This window comes from Pituophis catenifer, unplaced genomic scaffold (assembly GCF_029215685.1).
Source record: "Pituophis catenifer annectens isolate HBS135680 unplaced genomic scaffold, rPitCat1.0.hap2 SCAF_2, whole genome shotgun sequence".
Taxonomy (NCBI): Eukaryota; Metazoa; Chordata; class Lepidosauria; order Squamata; family Colubridae; genus Pituophis; species Pituophis catenifer.
Genome location: NW_027256882.1, coordinates 33,543,847 through 33,568,336, shown reverse-complemented (window position 1 = coordinate 33,568,336; position 24,490 = coordinate 33,543,847). Strand labels below are relative to the sequence as shown.

The 24,490-nt window shown below is 46.9% G+C and overlaps 1 pseudogene; it reads left to right on the top strand.

The window, feature by feature from the left end:
* The first annotated feature begins 5,833 nt into the window (after nt 1–5,833).
* Nucleotides 5,834–24,490, top strand: part of LOC139310086 (E3 ubiquitin-protein ligase TRIM39-like) — a 38,664-nt pseudogene continuing 20,007 nt past the window's right edge.

Sequence of the window (24,490 nt, the reverse complement as noted above, 5' to 3'; positions counted from 1 at the left end):
CAGGGATTGGGAAACTCCCCGCGGCCCCTGGTCGAGGCTGCACCTGGATCTTGCCGGCCCTTTCCGGGGCCGACATTTCTTAATCGTAGTAGATGCCCTATCAAAATGGGTGGAACTGGAACTCATGCCTTCCACAACTGCTGAGGCCACTGTTAGGGTATTACGACGCCTTTTTACCACCCATGGGATCCCGGATGTGATCGTTACTGATAATGGACCTCAGTTCATCTCTGCCACTTTCCAGTCTTTCCTCGTGAGTTTAGGAACCCGTCACGCCCAGATTGCCCCTTACCGGCCGTCAGGGAATGGTTTGGCTGAACGGGCTGTGCGGTCTGCCAAGGACGCGTTGGCCCGGTTTACCTCGGGGAGCTGGCAGGACAAGATTGACACTTATCTGTTTGCTCAACATGTGACTCCTTGCCCGCTCACCCATCGCAGTCCCGCGGAGGTTTTGATGGGGCGGCGGCTGCAAACGGTGATGGATCGTTTGCACCCTACCTATGCTCCAGAGGGCTATCAGGGTGTTAGTGTGGGGCTCAGGGCATTTAAGGAAGGAGACCTGGTGTTTGCCAGAAACTATGGGGGCGAACCTCGTTGGTTACCGGGATGGGTGATAGATGTAACCGGCCCCTGTTCTTACAGGATTCAACTGACTGATGGTCGATCGTGGCGCCGACACGCGGACCAACTGAGGGGCCGACAAGATACCCCATCAGACGCTGGGGACAGAAGAGACCCAAGCGTAGTCCTACAAGATGTAAAACCACCCAGATACGCCCTGGTGGCCGTCACACGTCCTCCAACCCCCCAGGGGCCGAGTCTCACCCAAGACTTACCAGCACTTCCGGATGTCCCCATTGGCTATGACGGCTCGCCGGCCACGCCAGCTCCTGACACTGATCTGCCCCCCTCTGCCGCTGCAGCCGCGCCGGCGCTGAGACGTTCATCTCGTCTGCGCAGGCGCCCAGAGTACCTTAAAGACTATGTCTGTTCAAGCCAGGGGTGAAGGAGTGTTGTGTTCAGCGGCCCCGGCAACTGGGGACGCCACCCCGTTATTGGCCAAGAGGCGTGGCCTCCCTAAAGCGGGAGTATCTGTGGTTGCTGATTGATTATCGTTTGACAAGCTAAGGAGTATAAATAGGCTGTCAGTTCTCCTCAGCCTTGTTCGTGTTTTCTCAATGCCTGTTGCTGTTTAATAAAGTGTTCTGTTTAAACGCAACCTCGGCCTAATTCATGCCTGAACAAACTATTTAACAGAATGGTGGTAGCTTTATGGTAGAAGGCCAGAGAAAGGCAGGATATGCAGTGGTGACAGCATGGGAAGTTGGAGAAGTCAACCCATTACCAGTAAACATTTCTGCCCAACTGGCTGAACTGGTCACTCTAACTAGAGCCTTACAGCTGGCTCTGGCAAATATACCTTTGGAGCCTTGCGTGCCCATGGAGCCTTATGGAAGGAAAGAGGATTATTAAATGCAAGAGAATCAACTGTTAAATATAGCCCACAAATTTTAAAATTATTGGAGGCTGCTTGGCAAGCAAAACAAGTAGGAGTCTTACATGTCAAGGGACATTCTAAGATTCCCCTTTACACAAAAGGAAATTGGGCTGCAGATGGAGCTGCTAAGGAAGCCTCCCTACCACACTTAGAATGAACAGCCTACCTCATTCCTATTTCTCCCTACCCACTTCTCCACTCTCTTGGACTCCCAAGGGTAGGACATGGGCCACATCAGTTGGAGGCAGGGAGAGGAAGGATGGGTGGTGGAAGGTAGAGGGCAGACCTATTCTACCAAATACACCTCAGAGGATTCATTTATAACAAATACATGCCAGCACACAATGGGGGGTCAAAGGCACTGGTAGACTAAGTGACATGCTGTGTAGTAGACAAGGGTCTCTATTCCGCAGCCTCCCAAGCTGTAGCAGTTTGTCTGATCTATGCCAGAAATAATCCAAAAGTAGCCAGGCGCCCACCCCTTAGGAGTCCAACTTAAAGGCAACTACCCAGGGACAATTTGGGAAATAGACTTCACTGAATTCCCTAGAAAGCAAGCTTTTGAGTATGTTGTGGGACTAGCATGGACCTTCACAGGATGGCCTGAGGCTTTTGCTTGCAGGACTAATAGAGAGCATGAAGTAGTAAACGTCCTACTGGAAGAAATCATTCCTGGGGTTGGGCTGCCAAATAGTATATCCTTTGATTGTGACCCATATTTCACAGCTAAGGTTTGTGTGAACGGTTAAAGATCACTCGGAAGCTTTACTCAGTCTACCACCTGGCAAGTAGTCCTATGGCAGAAAAAGGTAATGACTGAAAAAACAACAACAGCTAGCTCACTTATGCCAGGAGGCTCACCTGTCCTCATTGCAAACTTTGCCACTCATGTTGTTAGGGCTGCACATTGCACCTCGACAGCGAATGGGCTTGAGCCTCTTTTGAGGCCCTTTTTGGGCGACCACATCCCTCCCTAAAGGCAGAGGAGAGGTCCATCCCACTGATGGGAGAACTGACCTTGTACCAATATGTAAGACAACTCCCTGGGGTTATGAATTTTTTCCCCTGTTATCTGCTGGAAAATCAATACCCTGGACTAGATCATCCAGTACATCCGTTTCAGCCTGCAGACTGGGTGCTTGTAAAGACATGGGGATTAACAACCTCCTTGGATCAGAAGTGGAAGGGACCGTTTCAAGTGCTTCTGACCACCCATGTGGCACTAAAAGTGGAAGGCCTGGCATCTTGGACAGATCACTTCCAGAGTGACGAAAAACCCACCATCTGATTCTTGGACTGTGCAGCCTGTGACTTCCTCAGTAGGAGAACTGGGACTTAAGTTATTGTTCTGGAAAGAAAAGCTTCCGGAACCATCGTTGCGTGAGAGGAGAACTACCATCTCCCATAGGTCTTCTCTCAACTAGGAAATTTCCCCAAAAGGTATTTGTAGCTCCCCACACTAGAATTAGGAGAGTTAGCCAATTATTACCACTAGCTGATTGGGGTGTGTGTATGTGAAGGCTAAGATATTAAGCCAAGTAGACTTAACTACTGTCAGGATGAGACCATATGATTTGTTATGTAACTGTGCTCCTCCCACCCACCTATATTATGCCCACTTTACCTGAAAGGAAGATTAGAAACCAGAGGGACCTTGAACGATCCAGAAAGTACCTGAAGAACTACCAACCCCTTTCTTTGTTCGGTGGGCTCTGGACCCTCAATAATGCCATGCAAGGCAGTGGAGGAAATCCAAGCTAACAAGACTGGGGAGTTTCTTTATTGCTGCAGCAAAAGATCAAGAAGCCATTCAGAGAATGACAGTTCAGTTCAGAATAGGATGGCTCTAGGTATATGGCATCCTAAGGAGGTGTGACAACAATGGACAACAATGCTGTGTGCAGATTCTGGACAAATCAGAGGAATTCCAAGGCCGAACTACACACATCACAAAGATAGCTGCAACTCCTCCCCCCACCCCCCATGGACGAATGGAAAGGCTGGTGGCATTGACTGACAGGATGGTTGCCTGATTCCAACTGGTTAAGAACCAGATATTGATGTTGGGTGAATCTTGGAAAATTAAATAGTTTTCAGATTCAAAGTGGGGGAGGGATGATGGGCTGGCTGCTAAAATAAAGCCAGGTTTTGCACACACTTGAAAGTAAGTCAGGAAGCCTGTAATTGTGGAGTCTGTCTGGCAAGAACAAAGGCTGCTTATCCACAGGAAATATGCATGTGTAAAGCTTGTAACAATTCTGGGTAGTTAGAAAGCTTATACAAGTAACTAGAGTTAGGCAAATTACGGACCTCAGCTAAAAGTTAGGAATAGAGATGGCCTGCAGCAAATCAAAGGGGTATTAGATAACTCCTGGGGCATTCATTAGCCAAGGCTTAGGAACAGGGACAGCTAGAGACCAATAGAACAAATTGTAGAATTATTACTAAAATGTTTATTAGATGATATTTCTTACTATCCCGCCTTGTCCTGCCTTCTTCTTTAGTGAAAATGTATAAAGCTTTCTTCATCCCTTGTTCTTGGCTCTCTTGGCATTTTGGCCAGGAGCCCTTTTCCTTGGGGTACCCCAATAAAAAGCAATCAAAACCTGCACCTCGTTTCTGACATTCTTCATTGGCCTCAGCACCAGACTCAGACCCCAATTGGGGACAACAATTAGTTAGGAACAGAATTGTTACCTAAGAGTGTCCATTAGTGTAAAAAAGAATGGTACAGCAAGATATAGAGAAATGTTTTCAGTGATTTTACTAGTAAGAATACGGACTTAAAAAACCAGATAGGATTTTGCTATACAGTACTTCCCTTTAACACACTAGATGATAAAATGTTAAACTTCCTAGGTTGAAGGTTTTCCTCCAACATAAATATGGGATATCAAAAAGAGATTTAGATGTGAATGTTATGGAAATTAGGTCTCTATAGTTTCCAGGCCCCAAATCTGTTTAATAGTACTATGGTAGCCTCAGTCATATTAGTAATTCCTTCCTTCCTTCCTTCCTTCCTTCCTTCCTTCCTTCCTTCCTTCCTTCCTTCCTTCCTTCCTTCCTTCTACCCTCCCTCCCTCCCTCCCTCCCAACAGAGAAGGGTTTTCACCTGGTGCCAAAATGCAGCCACTGTGGGTGCCAACTGAGGGTCTCTGGGGAGGACATTCCATAAATGAGGTGCCACCTCTGAAATGGCAAGATAAAGGAAGGGTCTTGGGAGTGTCCATGTCCCCTTGGGGAGCCCATTGTGACTAAGGAAGCCTCCCCCAAAAGCCCTTGAACAAAGGGCCTATAAGATGTTCTCCACCCACCAGATTCCCTCCACCCCCCCATGGGTCCCCCTGTCCTAGGTTGGCCTGAGACTCCTAATGGCTCTTTCTATCCATCTTTTGCCTTAAGATTTCCATCCAGCAAATGACCCCATTCCCAATTCTACGTATTCCACATTCTACAAGGTAGTCTTTGCCCAATTTTAGAGCTTTTCCTGATCCATTTCCTGATTGACTGGCTGGGAAAGGGACAGTTCAGGCAAGTCTTAATCTTCCGGATATTCATATTAGAAGTTAGAGAAAGGATTATAATTTCTACATTCTCCTTTATCTGTGAGATCTGTTATCCTATTGATAGCAGCCTTGGCTTTGGGGTTTTATCAAGGGTTTCTCCCAGTTTCTTCCATGCCAACTTTACTCCCATAAACGTTTCTGTCCCATAAACGTTTCGTTCTTCTCATTTTTTAAAAAAGCATTTTCCCCTTTAACAAGTGGCTGGCTGAATAATAATTGATGGTGAATCAGCCCCATGGAGGTTTCTTTCACCCCAGGATTTTTCAATATCTTTCCCTCTAGCAGGATACTTGGATCAGTAATTGACTGGGGGTCCGTCCCAAAAATATTTGCTTCTCCCCAGATTTTAAAAAGCAGCACTTTTTCGTGCCGCTGTTGATAAAAATAGGATCACCAACATGATTGCCAACGTCCGATGAGGGATATGAAGGAGAAGGAAGAGGAGGAGGAGGGGGAGGAGGAAGGAAGGAAGATGGAAGAAAGAAGAAAAAGAAGGATTATTATTTTGAAAACTCCCCCCCCCCTTTGATGAGCTGATTGGGCCAATAATAATTGATCGGGGGTCCATCCTGCGAATGTTTGCTTCTCTCCAGTTTGTTGTTTATAAAACATTTTTTCCCCTTTAAGAAGCCAGCGAGGCTGACCGCAAGAGCAACAACAATTCATTTCAGTTTCCCATCTGGGCACAGCCCAAAGGCGGTCACCTGATTTGGAGGAAAAGAAACGAAACTTAACTTTCTCTTTCTTTGTCCCGGCGGAGGAGGCGGTGATGGCGGCCGAAGCATCCTTCCCTGTTTTGCTGGAAGAAGCCACCTGCTCCATCTGCCTGGACTATTTCCAGGACCCCGTGCTCATCCCGGAGTGCGGCCACAATTTCTGCCGGGGCTGCCTGACCCGCAGTTGGGGAACGTCGGAATCAGAGGCTTCCTGCCCCCAATGCAGACAGACCTTCACGCCCCGCAGCCTCCTCTCCAACTGGCAGCTGGCGCGGGTGCTGGAAGGGGCCAGCCTATGCAGCAGCCGTCCGGGTGAGGAAGGAGGGAGCCTCTGCCAGAAGCACCGGGAGCCCCTCAAGCTCTTCTGTAAGGACCACCAGACCCTCATCTGCTTGGTCTGCTACCTATCCAAAGAGCACAGGGGCCACTCGGTGATCCCTGCGGAGGAGGCTTTTCAGGAATACCAGGTAGGAATCAGCCAGGAGGAATCGCTGTGGAGGGGCATCCAGATCCTTGGTCTTCCTGGCAATCCTTGGACCAATTTACTTGCTTCCTCTGTTGTCGGCAAACTGGGTTTAGCCTGGCGCAGATGTGAATTAGAACCAGACTGGAGAGGCCTTTCAAGGGACTTTTAATGAGGTACTTGAGCAAAAGGGTCTCAGCAGCTAAAGGAGCCAAGACCCCTGAACGATGTAAAAATTCAAAATATAGGGTTAAGGTTCCTTGACAGGAGTTTCTTTTGATTTCTTGTCCTGGCCTACTTTACTCACATTCCTCATACATTGCGTATTTGTGCTAATTAGCTTTCTTATCAAAAGAGCTGTGTGTTTTACTATTATAATAAGCAAGAAGTTTCCAAAGTTGATGTCTATGTGTTACCCCCATTGGTTACTGGTCTTATTACACTCCTCTACAACTTTCTGCCTCGGCCATTCCTTTAACAAACTTACCTGAGACCTTCACCTCCTGCTTTATCCTCTGTGGCTGAAATTTTTTTGAAGACTGATTTACCATAGTCTTTGATTTACAACCGTTCATTTAATGACCTTCTCATAAGCAAAGTCAATTGGGAAGCCAGAATCGCTTCACAACTGTGTTACTAAAAGTGAACAACTGCAGTGATTCACTTAACAACTGCAGCAAGACCTTGGAAATTTAAAAACAGAACAGCATTTAAAAAAACAAGGAATAAAAATTGACTGGTGGCCATATTTGCAAATTTGGACAAAATATAAAAAAGACAGGGAACAATATGGTATACACAGAGAACAATTGGAATTGGATAAGATATTATTAGGACCAGGAGAAAAAATTATCACAAAAATATATAATTTTCCGTTAAAATTTAAAATGGAAGAAGAAACCGTGAAGGAAACAATGATTAGCTGGGCAACAAATTTTGGCTATAACATTCATTTGGCTCAATGGGATTAATTATGGGAGAGAAACTATAAACTAACAATGTCAGCTGCTTACAAGGAGAATCTTTATAAGACGTTTTACCGATGGCACCTGCCACAAGCAAGATTGGCAAGGATGTTCTCAAAACAGGTCCCCAGATTGTTGGAGGTACGGCCATAGCCGAGGGACCTTCTACCATATGTGGTGGACCTGCCCTAAGATTAGGAAATTTTGGTGGAAGATAAAAAAATGCCTGGAAGAGATAATTGGGTGGAAGATAGAAAGAAAACCGGAAGTATTCCTCCTTGGTATTTAAGAAGGGAAAATGAAAAAAAAATTACAATATATCACATTACACATACTAACTGCATGTAGACTTGCCATAACACAAAATTGGAAACAACCGGATATCCCCTCCAGACCAATTTATAATTTAAAAAATTTTTGACTGCGCAGAAATAGACAGATTATCTATGGAAATTAAGAAAAGGGAAGACACCAAGTACTATTTAATTTGGAATAGATGGTATTCCTGGCTGGAGAGGAAATCTATAATGTAAGCGATATTTTGTTACGAAACTGAATTGTGAATAGAAGATATTGTAACTTAGATAAGGATGTAAGTTAAGACAGATAGAAGTAGAATTTGTGTATGGAAGTTAATTAGGATAGAGATACCGATATAGAAAAGCTGTTACTAGTGCTTAGGTTTGATGTGTTTCTTTTTGTTTGTTTGTTTTTGCTGTGTGTTAGTTTTTATTTTTTATTCTTTTCTATTTTTTGTACTGTACATTTTAATCTTTGAAAATTTAATAAATATTATTTTTTTAAAAAAACAACTGCAGCAAGAACATCACTTAACTGTCTTGCTTAGCAATGGAAATTGCCTGTAGGGCGAAATAGGCTCCCTTTGCCAGCTCCCTTTCCACATTTGCTCTAGGACGAAATTATCATTCTTCCAAAGTCTTGAGTGCAGACCCCGAAAAACACTCCTGCTGTATCAGGCCAAACGTTCATTTTCAGTGATGCTTCTGGATGACTGCAACCAGGAGACTCAGGCAGCTCACTTTAATGCCATTACAGGTAGTCCTCGACTTAAAACCATTCGTTTAGTGACTGTTCAAAGTTATGACGACAATGAAAAAAGTGACATAATGTTTTTCACCCTTATGATCATTGCAGCATTCTGTGGTCACATGATCAAAATTTGGACGCTTGCCAACTGTCATGTATTTATGATGATTGCATATATCTTCTAACTGGGTCTTCCCTCCGATGTAATCCTTTACCGAAAAGAAACTCAAAACTTGTATTTTTCAGATCAAGGTAGAAGATTGCCTGAAGGCTCAGAAGGAGGAGAAAGAAAAAATAGCTACATACAAAGGAGACACAGAGCAAACAGTGCAGGAGATGCTTGTAAGTATTGATCCAACGGTTAGGAGCTTCTGAGCTAATAGGAAGGAAAACACCATCTGCCATCTTTGATAATAGGCAGCCTGTGTTTTAGTACAAATTCTGACTTAAATGAAATTCAAGTTCATTTATTTATTTATTTATTTATTTATTTATTTATTTATTTATTTATTTATTTATTTATTATTGTGATTTATATGCCGCCATTCTCCCGAAGGACTCAGGGCGGCTTACATACAGCAATCAACAATACAAATCACAGTGTTAATTCAAATTAAAATTAAAACCCCCATTAAAAACAATTTAAAATTATAGCATTGTACAACCCCACGATCAGATTATTGTTGGAACAGCCACGCCTTCAGTTGGCGGGGAAAGGAGAGGAGGTCGGGGGCTATCCTGAGCTTGGTGGGCAGACCATTCCAGAGGGTCGGCGCTCCAACAGAGAAAGCTCTCCCCCTAGGGCCGCTAGCCGACATTGTTTGGCCGACGGCACCCTGAGGAGGCCTGCTCTGTGGGAGCACACAGGACGGTGGGAGGAAGGCAGAAGATGGTCCCGTAAGTACCCCGGGCCTTTAGGGCTTTATAGGTAAGCACCAGCACCTTGAAATGGACCCGGAGAACAACCAGCAGCCAGTGCAGCTCGCGCAGGAGAGGTGTAACACGGGAGTAACGAGGAGCCCCCGTAACTGCCCGCGCGGCCGCATTCTGGACTAGCTGGAGCCTCTGGATGCATCCCAAGGGAAGCCCCATGTAGAGGGCGTTACAGTAGTCCAACCGAGAAGTAACAAGGGCATGAGTGACCGTGGCGAGGGCATCTCGGTCTAGGAAAGGGCGCAACTGGCTCACAAGATGCACTTGTGTGAAAGCCCCCCTGGTTACGGCCGTCAGATGATCATCCAGGGACAGCCGAGAATCCAGGAGGACACCCAGATTGTGAACCCTGTTGGAGGGGGTAAGCATCTCCCGTCCAATCACTAAAGATGGTACTTATAGATCCTGAGATGCCGACATCCTCAGCCACTCAGTCTTGGAAGGGTTGAGTCTGAGCCTGTTCCTTCCCATCCAAGCCTGCACTGCCTCCAGGCAACAAGACATCACGGAAAGGGCATCCCCAGGGTGGCCTGGGGTGGAGATATAAAGCTGGGTATCATCCGCATATTGGTGATACCTCACCCCAAAACCACAAATGATCTCACCCAGTGGCTTCATATAGATGTTAAAAAGCAGGGGGGAGAGAACTGATCCCTGAGGCACCCCACAAGTGAGGGGCCTCTGGGAGGATCTCTGACCCCCCCGCCGATACAAACTGCGAGCGGCCCGAGAGGTAGGAGGAGAACCACTGCAACACAGTGCCTCCTATCCCCAACCCCCCGAGTCGCTGCAGTAGGATACCATGGTCGATGGTATCAAAAGCCGCTGAGAGGTCAAGAAGGACCAGGATGGAGGAACAACCCCCATCACGGGCCCGCCAGAGATCATTCACTAGGGTGACCAATGCCGTTTCCGTGCTGTGACTGCGCCTGAAACCAGATTGGTAAGGGTCCAGGTAGTCTGTTTCCTCCAGGAAATGAGGGAATTGCTGTGCCACCATGGTCTCAACAACCTTCACTAAAAAGCGGAGGTTGGAGACTGGACAATAGTTGTTAAGGGAGTCCGGGTCCAGGTTGGGCTTCTTAAGGAGGGGTTGAACCACCGCCTCTTTGAGTGCAGCGGGGACGAATCCCTCCCTCAGCGAGGCGTTAACAACAGCCTTGATCCAGTCTCCGGTCACCTCTCTGGCTGCAGAAACAAGCCAGGAGGGACATGGGTCCAATGCACACATGGAGGCCCCCAGCCGACCCATAATCCTGTCCACTTCATCCAACGAAACAGGCTCAAACTCAACCCAGGTCTAGGCCTGGTCTCCTCAGTGGACTCTGCTCAGTCAGAGTCCAACCTGGTCCGGATCTGAGCGATTTTATCTTCCAGAAACTGTGCAAAATCCTCAGCTCAGCCCTGCAAGGGTTCCTCCCTCGCACCAAGGTTAAGGAGGGAGTGGGTCACCCTAAACAGGGCGGCTGGGCGGTTTTCTGCAGAGGCAATGAGAGCGGCGAAATATTGTCGTTTTGCCGCTTCCATCGCCACAAATAAGACCTAGTTCTTAACTGTGTTCGGTCGGATTCAGATCAGGAGGACCTCCAACCACCCTCCAGGTGTCTTTTCCAACGCTTCATTTCCCTGAGCTCCGCGGTGAACCATGGAGCCGCCCGGGATCTGCATCGAATCAGAGGCCGCCACTAGGGCCTCGGAGGAATCGTGGGTTAAGGAGGCGGGAAATGATCCAAGCTCCATCAGGAACCTTTCGGGTTCCATCAGGCGCCTGGGGCGGAACCATCTCATTGGTTAAAGTTAAAGACGGTGTTAGGGCACAGAACGTGTTCTTAACCTGGGGACTAAGATGTCACCATTGGCTGAATGAGTCACAGTTGGGTTAAGTGCCCCTATCCCATGAGCCATCTTTCATACAATGGGTTTGTTTTGTTTAATAAATTAATGCAAACCATATTTCATCCTATTGAAAAAATTGTGAACACAAACATTTTTCTGTCTCCTTTTTTGGAATCCCTGATTGCTAAGAAAATTTTCATGAGAGGTCATTAAACTAGAGCCTTTAAAAAAAAAAAACCCTTTCCCCCTACGCTTTTTATTATCAAATGGGTTTTTTGTTTGCTTCGGATATTCTCCCACCTCACTTCTGGATTCTTCAAGGAATCTGTTTAATTATTATAACAATTAAAATAAAAGAAAAAATAATTAAGTAAAACAATTAAAAATAAAATTATGACTTTTGCTTTTTCTCTTTCTTGTCCTAGGACCTCATCAAAGACGTGAAGAAAAATGTAGTGGCTGAATTCAGAGAGCTACAACTCTGGTTAGAAGGACAGGAGAAGCTTCTATTGACTCAAATGGAAGAAACGGAGAAGGATATTATGGCAAGAAAGGAGAAGGGTTTGGCCAAGCACATGGAGGAACTGGGCTCTCTTGACCATCTCATCCAGGAGATAGAAGAGAAGCTTCAGCAGCCAGCCAGCAAACTCTTACAGGTCAGTCAGGAAGTTGAGATCATAGAATCCTAGGGCTGGAAGGGACCTTGGAGGTCTTCGGGTCCAATCTTCTACCCAAGGCAGGAGACCTCATAACCATTCACCAAAAATGGTTGTCCAAACTCTTATTGGAATCCTTCAGTGATGGAGCACCCAAAACTCAGGGAGGCAGGCTGTTCCACTGATAAATACTTCTCACTGTCAGGAAATTCTTCCTTATTTTAGCTTGACCAAGTTCAAAATCTTTTCTTCAACTCCTCATTTAGTAAACTTTTTGACTCTTTTTATGGAAAGGAAACTGGAAGGTATGAAGACTACAGGTAGTCCTTGACATATGAGCACACTTGGGCTTGAGATTTCTGTTGCTGAGGGAAACAATTGTTAAGTGAATTTTGCCCCATTTTACGACCTTTCTTGCTGCTGCTGTTAAGTGAATCTCTGCAGTGGTTAAGTTAGTAACACGGTTGTTAAATGAATCCGGCTTCCACACTGACTTTGCTTGTCAGAAGGTCACTAATGGTGATCACATGACCCCAGGAAGCTGCAACCATCATAAATATGAATTGGTTGCCCAGTGGCTGAATTTTGATCATGTGACCATGGGGATGCTGCAAGAGTCTTTTTTTTTAAAAAAAAAAAGTTTATTTACAACACAGTAAAACAATACAAGACATACAACACTTATATACAAGACTCTTTTTACAGCTTTTTCATAGTGGTCCTTCCTTATTATTTACTATTTCCACCAATTTTACTTCATTTTATTCCAAATTACTATCTGTCCCCAATATTTCATTTACAATATATTTCTCTTTTTCATTTCAATCACTAAATTGTATTTTACCAATTTTTCCCATTATTTTTGGACATTTCTTTATCTCCCCCTTATTTTTCTTCTTCATTTTTCCTTTCCTCCAACCACTCATACCATCTATACCAAATTTTATAGTATTCTGTATCCTCTTTTTCTGCAAGAGCCTTAAGTGTGAAAAATGATCATAAATAATTTTTTTCAGTGCTGTGGTAACTTCGAACGGTCACTAAATGAACTGTTTGGTCAAGGACTACCTGTAATGGCTAATATTAGGGATACATAATGTAATTCAGAAAAAGCAGGAATTCAAAGTTCTGGTCAATTGTCTATATATTCTTCACAATTTTAGGAATTCCTTCTTAGGGTTCCTATCCTATATTGGGGGAATGTGGTGGTGGGTGTTCTTTGTAGGGTCTCCCCCTCCCCTTAAATCTCTAGGCCAAGGAGAAATACAACACTGATCAGCTTCTCCAAAGTATTATCACCACCTGGATTTTCCAAAGTGCCTTCATTCTGGAAGCATAAATGCAGGGGATTTTTTTATCCTATTGATGCACTATTTTGTTTTTCAAATAGTCTTTTCTTTTTGCTATCATGTTTTATATATAAATATATATCTTCTGTAATTGTGTTGGATTCAATCTGGGTCTAATTTTTCTTAGACAAGAAAGTAAAAACAATACCACTCTAAAAAAAAAGGGGGGGGGAAAGAGCAATGGATTTTTTTAAAAAAATTGAAGTATTTTGTATGTCTGTTAGTGTCTGGTTGTCCAGAGGTTTCACTCATGTATTTTGTGACTGTAAGAATTTAATTTTCTGCCTAGGAAATGGCTCCTTTCAGTGCTTCCTCTCTTTATTTTTTAGGACATTGGAAGCATCTTGAAGAAGTAAGTAAATCCACCCTTTTCTTTACAGACTCAGAGATCAGAAGCTCTGCCAGCAGTTTTCCTATTTTGGAAAGGTTTTTCTTTATTTCACAGTATTTTATTGTAAGGACAACGTACTGTATTTCAGGGCTTTTTAGACCTTTCCTCAGACAACCTCAACACAATATAATTAGCAATATTTAATTCTCCCCAGCCCCTCCCCCCCACAGCCCTCCTCCTTCCTGGGCAGCACATCACAGGTGGCAGTAGCCAGCCAGGCATGCCGCCCCCCCAGCCCCTCCCCCCCATCCGCGGCAGCCCACCTGCAACTTACCAAAAGCTAGGAAGGCAACAGCAATCAAGCGGGCGAGGAGCAGAGCAGCTGGGCCTGGGCCGAGTGGTTTGGGCAAGCAGCGACTGATAGCAAGCAAGGAGAGCAATAAGTGAGCATCCAAGAGTTCAGCCTCACACACTTGGTAAGAGGAGCTGCCCAGTGGCATGCGTGCCCCGGGAAACAAACTTTCAGTTTCTGATGCACACATGTGCACTGGCCAGCTAGTCTGATGATCTGAGCTTTGGGTTGTGAACCCGGAAGAGGAATGGCCGATGCCGCGCGTGCCAGGTGACATGGCTCCACATGCCACCTGTGGCACGCGTGCCATAGGTTTGCCATCACGGACTTACATATCACGTCTGATTTAAAAAGAGTTACAGTTGCAGGGGGGAGCCCAACTCCAGCACTCTCTGCCACCCCCTTTGCCTCTTAGCGCATTCTGGACCAGTTGGAGCCTCCGGGTGCTCCTCAAAGGGAGCCCCATGTAGAGAGCGTTGCAGTAGTCCAGGCGCGAGGTGACGAGGGCATGAGTGAGTGTGCACAGGGAATCCCGATCAAGAAAGGGCCACAACTGGCGAATCAGGCGAACCTGACAAAAGGTCCCCCTGGCTACAGCCATCACATGTTCCTCCAAGGACAGCTGCGAATCCAGGAGGACTCTCAGATTGCGCGCCCTCTCTGCGGGGGCCAAAGACTCGTCCCCGATAGTCAGTGATGGAGTCAACTGACTATATCGGGATGCCGGGAGCCACAGCCACTCAGTCTTGGAAGGGTTGAGCTTGAGCCTGTTCCTCCCCATCCAGATTCGCACGGGACATCACTTCAAGGGCATCGTTGGGGTGGCCTGGGGTGGAGATGTACAGTTGGGTATCATCAGCGTACTGATGGTACTTCACCCCAAAGCCACGGATGATCTCACCCAGCGGCTTCACATAAATGTTGAAGAGAAGGGGCGAGAGGACCGACCCCTGAGGCACTCCACAAATGAGAGGCCTCGAGGTCGACTTCTGCCCCCCTGCCAACACAAACTGCGACCGGTCTGAGAGAAAGGAGGAGAACCACCGTAACACGGTACCCCCCATCCCCAACTCTTCCAACCGGTGCAGCATGATACCATGGTCGATGGAATCAAAAGCCGCTGAGAGGTCTAACAGGGTCAGAACAGAGTATCAACCCCTGTCCCGAGCCCTCCAGAGATCATCTACCAATGCGACCAATGCCATTTCTGTGCTGTGCCCAGACCTGAAACCTGACTGGAATGGATCTAGATAAGATCCGTTGGCATGTAGCGAAGAGGGGGCCGCTACATGGCATGTAGCGAAGAGGGGGTTGAGGGGTTTTTTATCGGGTTTTTTAAGGAAAATTTTAAGGGGACCCGGGAGGAGGGGAGGGGGTTGTAGAGATGGACCTGGGGGGGTTCATATAGCCACTGGGCGGGATGATGTGTCGCTTGGGCGCAGCAGAGGGATCACAGAAGAAAATTGGTCTGGGGAACAACGAGATGTCAGGAAGGGCAGTGTAATTGAAATAGTGAGTGGGAGGGGCAGATATGATGGGCGCAGGGGACCACATCATGTTCCGGGGGTGCGCATACGCTGTCTACGAGCGATTGCACACTCCGGCCCCCAATGCGCAACTTGGGTCCTGGGTTGCACACAGCCTCAGGCCCTGGGTCCACGGTTGATGTTATATAATGCCAGGTCAGTTGTTAACAAAGCCCCCCTCATTTGTGATCTTATTTTGGAGGGGGGTGCAGACCTGGAAGGTATTACAGAGACCTGGTTGGGCCACGACGGCGGGGTTCCCCTCGTTGAAATGTGCTCACCAGGTTTCTGTGCATTTCACCAGCCAAGGGCTCAGGGGAGGGGTGGGGGAGTGGCGGCGATTATTAGGGAAAGTCTTAGTCCGAAGGAAACCACTGTTCCTCAGATTGCCGGATGTGAGTCCCTCCTCGTGAAGTGGGGCCGTGGGAGACAGATGGGTTTGCTGACTACGTACCTGGCTCCCTGCCACGTGGCGGCGACCCTGCCCGAGCTGCTCGACGTTATTGCCGGGGGTGGCGGTTGATACCCCCAGACTTATTGTTATGGGGGATTTCAACCTGCCATCTGCAGTTGAGGCGTCAGAAGTGGCTCGGGAGTTCATGGCTTCCATGGCAGCCATGGACCTGACCCAATTAGTTCAAGGCCCTACTCACACAGGGAGACACACTCTGGACTTGATTTTTGTCTCTGGTCAGTGGTTGAATGATCTTGGTAGAGGGGACTTAGACATTAAACCGTTGTCATGGACAGATCATTCTCTTCTTCGCTTGGACTTTCCTGCCGTTTCCCCCCACTGCAGGGAGACGGAACCGATGAAATGGTTCCGTCCCAGGCGCCTGATGGATCCCGAAAAGTTCCTGACGGAGCTTGGGCCATTTCCTGAGACCTTGGCACACGACTCGACTGAAGACCTGGTGGCCGCCTGGGAGAGGGTGGCCGCCTGGGAGAGGGTGGCCGCTGGGGCTTTGGACCACGTCGTGCCTTTGCAGCCTCTGACCCGATGCCGAGTTCTCCGAGGAGCTGAGAGAGATGAAGCGTCGGAAAAGACGCTTAGAGAGCATTTGGAGGACTAGTCAATCCAATTTCTACCGGACACTGGTGAGGTCTTATATCAAGACCTACCTAGTGGTGATAAAAGCGGCGAAATCTAACTATTTTTCCGCTCTTATCGCATCTGCAGAGAATCGCCCAACCGCTTTGTTTAGGGTGACCCACTCCCTTCTTCGGGGGGGAGTGCGGGAAGATCCCTTGCAGGGTCAAGCTGAGGATTTTGTGCAATTCCTGCATGATAAAGTCGCTCGGATTTGGGAAGGCTTGGACTCCGACTGGGTGAGTCCAGGGGAGGAGACGAGGGCAGGTCTTGAGAACATTATCTGGGAGGAGTTTGATCCTGTGGCTTCCGAGGATGTGGACAGGGTTCTGGGTAGGATTAGTGCCGCCACATGTTTATTGGACCCGTGTCCCTCCTGGTTGGTACTGGCCTCCCGGGAGGTTACACGAGGCTGGCTCCAGGGGATCATAACTGCTTCTCTGAGTGAGGGTGCCTTTCCTGCTGCCTTGAAAGAGGCAGTGGTGAGGCCCCTCCTCAAGAAGCCTTCTCTGGACCCGGCTGAATTAGCCGACTACCGTCCGGTCTCCAACCTTTGTTTTGTGGCGAAGGTTGTTGAGAGTGTGATGGCACGACAACTGCCCGGGTACCTGGATGAAGCTATCTATCTGGACCCGTACCAGTCGGGCTTCAGGCGGGGGTACAGCACAGAAACGGCATTGGTCACTTTGGTGGATGATCTCTGGAGGGCTCGGGACAGGGGCTGCTCCTCTGTCCTGGTCCTGTTAGATCTCTCAGTGGCTTTTGATACCATCGACCATGGTATCATGCTGCAGCAGTTGAGGGGGTTAGGAATAGGGGGCACCGTTTTGCGGTGGTTCTCCTCCTTCCTCTCTGACCGCTCGCAGTTCATGTTGACGGGCAGAGGTCGACTTCGAGGCGCCTTGCATGGGGGGTGCCGCAGGGGTCGGTCCTCTCGCCCCTTCTGTTCAACATTTATGTGAAGCCGCTGGGTGAGATCATCCGTGGTTTTGGGGTGAGAATCCATCTGTATGCTGATGATACTCAGCTGTACATCTCCACCCCTGACCACCCCAATGATGCCCTCGAAGTGATGTCCCAGTGCCTGGAGGCCGTGCAGGTCTGGATGGGGAGAAATAGGCTCAAACTCAACCCCTCCAAGACCGAGTGGCTGTGGTTTCCGGCGCCGCGATATAGTCAGCTGGTACCATCGCTGACTATTGGGGGTGAGTCTTTACCCCCCACAGAGAGGGCCCGCAATCTGGGCATCCTCCTGGATGCACGGCTGTCTTTAGAAGAACATATGATGGCTGTGGCCAGGGGGGCTTTTTATCAGGTTCGCCTGATGCGCCAGTTGCAGCCCTTTCTGGACCGCGACGCCTTGCGCACAGTCACTCACGCCCTTGTCACCTCCCGACTGGACTACTGCAGTGCTCTCTACATGGGGCTCCCCTTGAAAAGCACCCGGAGGCTCCAGCTGGTCCAGAATGCGGCCGCGCGGGTGGTTATGGGCGCAACTCGTTGTGCCCACGTGACACCCCTCCTGCGTGAGCTGCACTGGCTTCCAGTGGTCTTCTGGGTGCAATTCAAGGTGTTGGTTACCCCCTTTAAAGTGCTCCATGGCATTGGACCTGGGTACCTTTGAGACCGTCTTCTGCCACCAGTAGCCTCCTACCGGCCAGTCCGCTCCCACAGAGAAGGTCTCCTCAGGGTGCCATCGGCCAAATTATATCGGCTGGCGACACCCAGGGGGAGGGCCTTCTCTGTGGGAGCCCCTGCTGTTTGGAATGAACTCCCCCCAGAAATACGTAAAATCTCTGATCTCCGTGTATTTCGCTGTGCCCTCAAAACCATGTTGTTCCGCCAGGCTGGGCTATCAATATAAAGATTTTAATTGGTTTTAAATTGGGTTTTTAAATTCGGGGTTTTATAAATTGGGCCTATTATTTAATAATTTTAATTATTTTTAAATATTGTCTGTCTTTGTGTTTTTAATTAGGCTGTATACCGCCCTGAGTCCTTCGGGAGAAGGGCGGTATAGAAATAAGATAAATAAATAAATAAATAATAAATAAATAAATAAATAAATAAATAAATAAATAAATAAATAAATAAATAAATAAGATGTTTCCTCCAGGAATTGTGGAAACTGTCACGCGACCACACTCTCAACAACCTTCGCCGCTCCCCCCTCCTGTATAAGATCGTGAATGAGGGGGGCCTTATTTACCACGGACCTTGCGTTGCACAGCATCAGTTGAAGGCCCAGATCCTGAGTATCTGTGCCACCTAGTATCTGAGAGGAGCCTTGGGGACCAGGGCGCACAATTGCTCTCAAACAGCAAGTGCGCACCCCCGACACATGATGTGGTCTCCTTCCCCCGCCATAACTGCCCCACCCATCAACTGTGCTGATGGTACATCCCTCATTGGAATAGCCCTCCATCCCCTCCCCAATCCCTTGCCTTGCACCCTCCAAACCGCCAACCTGTGCCGGGCTCGGCTCCGACCTTAGTGGATTACCCCCCACTCCCATCCCCTTTGGTCGTCCTCCTGGTTCCCCTTAAAAAATTATTAAAAAGCTCCCTCCCAGAAACCTTTAAAATCTTATTTAAAAACTTCCCCAGAAAACCCCACAGGCCCTTCCTCGCGCCATGCCATCTCTCAGGATTCCAAAATCCGTCATCGAGGTAGGCCCTCGATAAAGTGGAAGGCCAAACCTGCAAGAGGGGGGAATCTCGCAGGGCAAGGAGTTCAGACACTGAGTACATCCAATCATTAGGGGTGACAGTAGTCCATGGTCAGGAGACCACCATGATGTTATAGCACATGGGAAAAATTCCAGTCCATGGCTCAAGCAACCAGACTCCATAGCCCTCTCACAGCAGTGGAGGGGGAGGTACATGCCATTCAGCACCCAGAAATTTCTTGGCCAGACCGTCCTCTCACGAAGGCCGACCAGTAGAATTTTGATGGAAACCCAGTAGTGAAGGCAGCCATACACCGACTCCCGCCGGCCTTGAGTCCACAGATCCAGTTCTGCATCTGGGTTAGGAGGCGTCAAGGAGCCCAATCCTCCAGCTCATGGACAGGATTTAGTTCAAAATTTAGTTCAGAAAGACTCTTACACAGGCAGGACAATCAGAGATGGCTTGATGGAAGTAGGGGAAGTAGGAATAACTCAGCAGGCCAGGATAAGCACGGTAGCAATGACCATAATGAGGCCTAATAGAGCCTAAACTCGGTCAAAAAAGGAAGGAGGGAGGGGGAAATACAGACAACAGGTGTCAGTAGAGATTTTCCGGTCCCTCGAATCCCTCAGAACTTCCAGTTAATAGTAATAGTGCTCCCCAGTTTTTCCCCCTCCAGCTCACCCTGGAGGTCTCCAGGTCCGTATGGGGGGGGGGGCTACTCCCAAGGGCCAAGCACACATCAACCGCTCAGGAAAATCCAATGTTAGAGACTGCTGCCAAGAGTCCCACGCCATCTCGGTTAGGGTCTACAGGCCTGTGGGGAGCCGCCCTGGCACCAGCCGCCGTCCCCCGCGACCGCTGTCGTGGCCGCCATCGCCGCCGCCGACACCGTCGCCATTGGCCCTCCCGAGGTCATCTCCAGCTGCCCCTCGCCTCCACGAATCTTTCTCGAGGCATCCAGGGGCACGGGAAAACTCCGCAGGGGGCCTCAACGCCACCATTGTCTGATGTCGCCGACCGCCGTCCCGCCAATCACCAGGCAGCTGCTGAACCAGCCACAGCCGTCCCGCAAGGCTGCGCCCACCGTTTTGCTGCAGTTTTTCTGTCTCCCACTGTCTTTGCTGAATGCCATCCCCCTCAGAGCTGGGATAACCCGGAGAGCTGGCGAAGCTCTCAAAATGCTCCACAGACACTCCTTTACCCAGGCGGGGGGCTGTAGATAATCAAACTGGCCCCCCTGAAGCCTCTTTGAACCAGGACATCACCCCGAAGATCGGAGCTCTAGCACTGGGGTGCCATTTTGGACATGCGCAGAAGGGAATGACTTAATAGCTGTCCATCAACACCCCACTTAACAACTAAAAGCCATACACAACCAGGCACTGTCACGGGTAAATGCCTTATTCTCAAATGGAGAAAATATATGTTCACAGGATATCAGGGGTTAATTCATCCTTCCTTTCTTAATGTATTCATATGTAACCACTCCCACCTATAACCCCGCCTCATTGTTATAAAAGGGGATGTACGCACCTCCTACTTGCTTCTATCTGCAACCATTCAGAGAATATAGAATGCCTACTGTAAATAAATAGTACTTTGTTTTTAATACTTCGTTCCTGAATTATTTATTGAGTCTGATCCTCAAATTTATGCAACAAGCTGGTAGCAGAGGATGGTTAACTGACTCAATAAAAATAGACATGCCTAAGAAAGAAAACTCCAGAAACAAAAGAGAAAGACCCAACACCAGGGCACACAATAAAGAAATGGAAACAGATCAAGAAATGATCGATGAATATACAACTATAATAACAAAAGAATCTGAAGACTGCACTACAGACAACGAAGAGGTAATCGATGAATCTGACAACCAAGAAGAGAACGAGATAGAAAACAACGATCTCAGATCAGAGATACTGAGACTGCTGAAAAGCCAAAAAGACGACAAAAATCTCATCGCGAACCTCCAAGACATCATAAAAGACAGCAGAGCAGCGAGAGAAAATCACATCGTAGCAACTGAATCTAAAGACCTCAAAACAGTGAGCGAATTGCCTATAGATGAAAATATAACAAAAAGAAAGACTAACGGTCCCACGCAAAATTTTGAATGGCAGCCATCTTGGTTTCAACAGACCACTAAGATGAGCGAAGCAGAGCCAATCAGAAAACAGAATTCAAAATGTCTAGCGCGAAAAGTACTACACAGTGTGAAAAGTAAAAAAGAAAAATTCTACTCTTCAGAAGAATCTGATACAGACATCGAAGAAACTCCAATTGAACTGCAAATAGAATCAGCCATGAAAACGCTTTTTGCAACCTTTGGTCCAAATCTGAAAATAACAAAAAAATCAACAAAAGCTGCCGATCAAAAAATAAAGAAAAGGCAAGCAAGCAAGCAAACGTCTCAGAATCTACCCGCTTCTATCCGGACGGCAAGAACGCCAACTCCTGAACCCAGAGAACCTTGCAAATACTCGCCAATGCCGCAGACGCTTCCGGGAGCCAGAGACCTCAACCAGGACAGCTTCGGTGAAAGGAAGCAAGCGCCAATCGTCGCCTGGACATCCAAGGTCGAACCGGAGACCGAGTCATCAGAGGAAGAGCGCTACGAGAGAGCTACAGTGACGAGAACCTCTCCCGACAGCTTCAGGGACGAAATGAACAACGCGCATGCACAAACACACGCAGACAACTACAGAGGCCATGAAGAACAGAGAGAACCATTCAGACTGATTGCAAGCATTCCTACACCATTCTGCAACTATCAACATTTACAAGATCATGGACAGCCTCCAGTTGTAAGTAATGCAACAAATAATATTGGGAACTTGCCTAATGATTTCCCAAAATTGAGAATAGACGGTATTAATTTACAAGAATGGTGTCAACAACTTCAGGTTGTTTTCCTAAGAGAGAATTTATTATTTTTCATAACTAACCCTACCAAAAAACCTTGGACTCTAAAATTGGACTGCCTGCACCACAGAGCATTCTACTTATTAATATCTAGCATATCTCCTGCTATGTATCATAGTATTAAGCATAATCTGACTGTCTCAGAAATAATTCATTGCATGTTTAAATTGTTTCATAGTGAAAGTGTAGCAACCACAACAAGAATGTCTAAAGATTTCTTCTCAGCCAGGATAAAACCTGGGACTACTGTAAGTGAACATTTAATATCGCTAAACAAAATCAGAGCAGAACTTCATTTAAGGGGAGAAATAATATCAGACCAAACAATGAAAAGTGTTATCATTAACTCATTAGACTCATCATGGGATAACTACATATCACATTTAGACACAATTAATTTGGGATACCTATCCATAGAGAATTTATCAAATAGACTAATAGCTGAAGATAATTTAAGAAGAAGCCGCAGCAGTGCATACATGGAACATATACAGACTAAGAGAGTAGTATTTCAAGAAAAACATCGAGAATCAATTGAATGTTATAATTGTGGATCCAAAGAACATTGTAGAAGAGATTGTCCTAAGTTTCTTAGAGAAAGACAAAAACATGACTATAGAAGCAGATATCATAACAGACAATCATCTATTGATAGATACAGGTATAGAAACTCACCAAATTTTAGAGAACGTAGAGGGGGCAGAGATAACTCAAGAGATAGGAAGTCTGGATCATTAAACGGATTAGATAAACATACCATAACCAACAAACAAAATTCAAAAGATAATGCTTGGCTCATTGATTCTGGGGCAACTAATCACACAACACATGATAAGAAAATACTATCTTCCTTCATAGAAGATAAATTTGTAATCAAGGTAGCCAATCAAGAAGAAGTCCAAGTTATTGGAAAAGGAAGTGTAAATTTACCCGGTCTAGGGAAAATAGAGGGGGTATTATTGATACCCGAAATACCTCATAACATACTTAGTGTAATAAAGCTAAGCAGAGACTCTGACATAGATATAGTCTTCTCAAAGGGAAAAGCAATTCTAGAGAAAAACAAAACAAATTTAGGTAGTGTGGTTATCAAAGGAGGCCTACCATATTTAATCACAGAAGAAAAATGGCTACACAACATTGATTCAAACATGGAAAATGACACTAGCATAGAAAATGAAAACATCAGTAATAGTGACAATGAGGAACATGAAACAAATCATAATCACGAAAATACATCTATTGGTGATACACTCAATAACAAAAAACCAACGATTGGAAAACCAATTCATGATGAATGTGCACATATATTACATAGAAAATTAGGACATGCTAGCTTTCTTGTAATACAAAAAATGATTGAACATGCTGAAGGTGTTAAAATAAAAAATTGTAAAAATTATTTGGAATGTTCAGTATGTAAGTCCTCAAAACTCAGAACTAACCCCAGACCAAAAAAGGCAACAAGATCATCTAATCACATTTTTGACCTGGTACATATGGACCTAGTTGGTCCATTAACCCCATCAATCACATATAGAAAACGATATTTTCTTACTATTGTAGACGACTATAGTCGTTATGGATTTGTCTATACTTTAAAACACAAAGATGAAACATTTCAAAAATTTAAAGAATTTTATAAACGTGTAGAAACACAACACAATATTAAAATAAAACAAATCATGACAGACAGGGGATCTGAATTCATGTCAAAAGAATTCTCCCAATGGCTAAAAGACAAAGGAATGTTACACTTCACATCTAGCCCTTTCTCTGCATTTCAAAATGGAGTGGTAGAACAAAAGAATTCGACACTACAAACCATGATTAGATGTACATTAGAAGATGCTGGCTTAGGAAAACAATTCTGGTCAGAAGCCTTATTATATTCCAATTATACCCTAAACAGAACTTGGTCCAGTGTCATAAACAAAACACCATATGAATTAATGTATAATAAAAAACCTAAGATAACCCACATGCACGTATTTGGAGTTACAGCGGATGTACACATACCAAAGTGCATGTCCAAGATGGCGGCGCCCGCTGGGATCGCGATCTGACAATGAGGGGGGCCGACCTACCCTTTGGGTCCTTTGGGGGTCGTGTTGAAGATCTCCGACCCCAGGACCAGTCAGGGGAGCTCCTCGCCAGCACGGAGAGGGTTTTCTTTCCCTCTGTGACTGGGTAGAGAGGAAGGGGCGATGCGTGGAGCGCCAGGCTGATCAGCTGGGCGTCAGCAGCGTCGGCAGCATTTTTTCACAGCCGGCGGCCATCAATCAGTGGGAGCGGTGCTGTGCTGGGGGCGCCGCCGCGCGGCAAGCTTCTAAGCCCAGGGGGGTTGCCCGAAGGGCTGCAAGATGTGTCGGGCACCCCCGAAGACCTCTGGGACGTCGCCAGGCTCTTTCGGGGGCTGGCGACGATGGCGCGGTGGCGGCGGCGATGGCGGTTGCTGTGGAGGCTAGCTGGCGGTCAGACGGCGCTGGGGACCCCCCCCCTCAGAATAGGAGCTGGGGGGGCAACAAACCAACAATCCAACAGGCCTGGGAGACCTGCCACCATGGT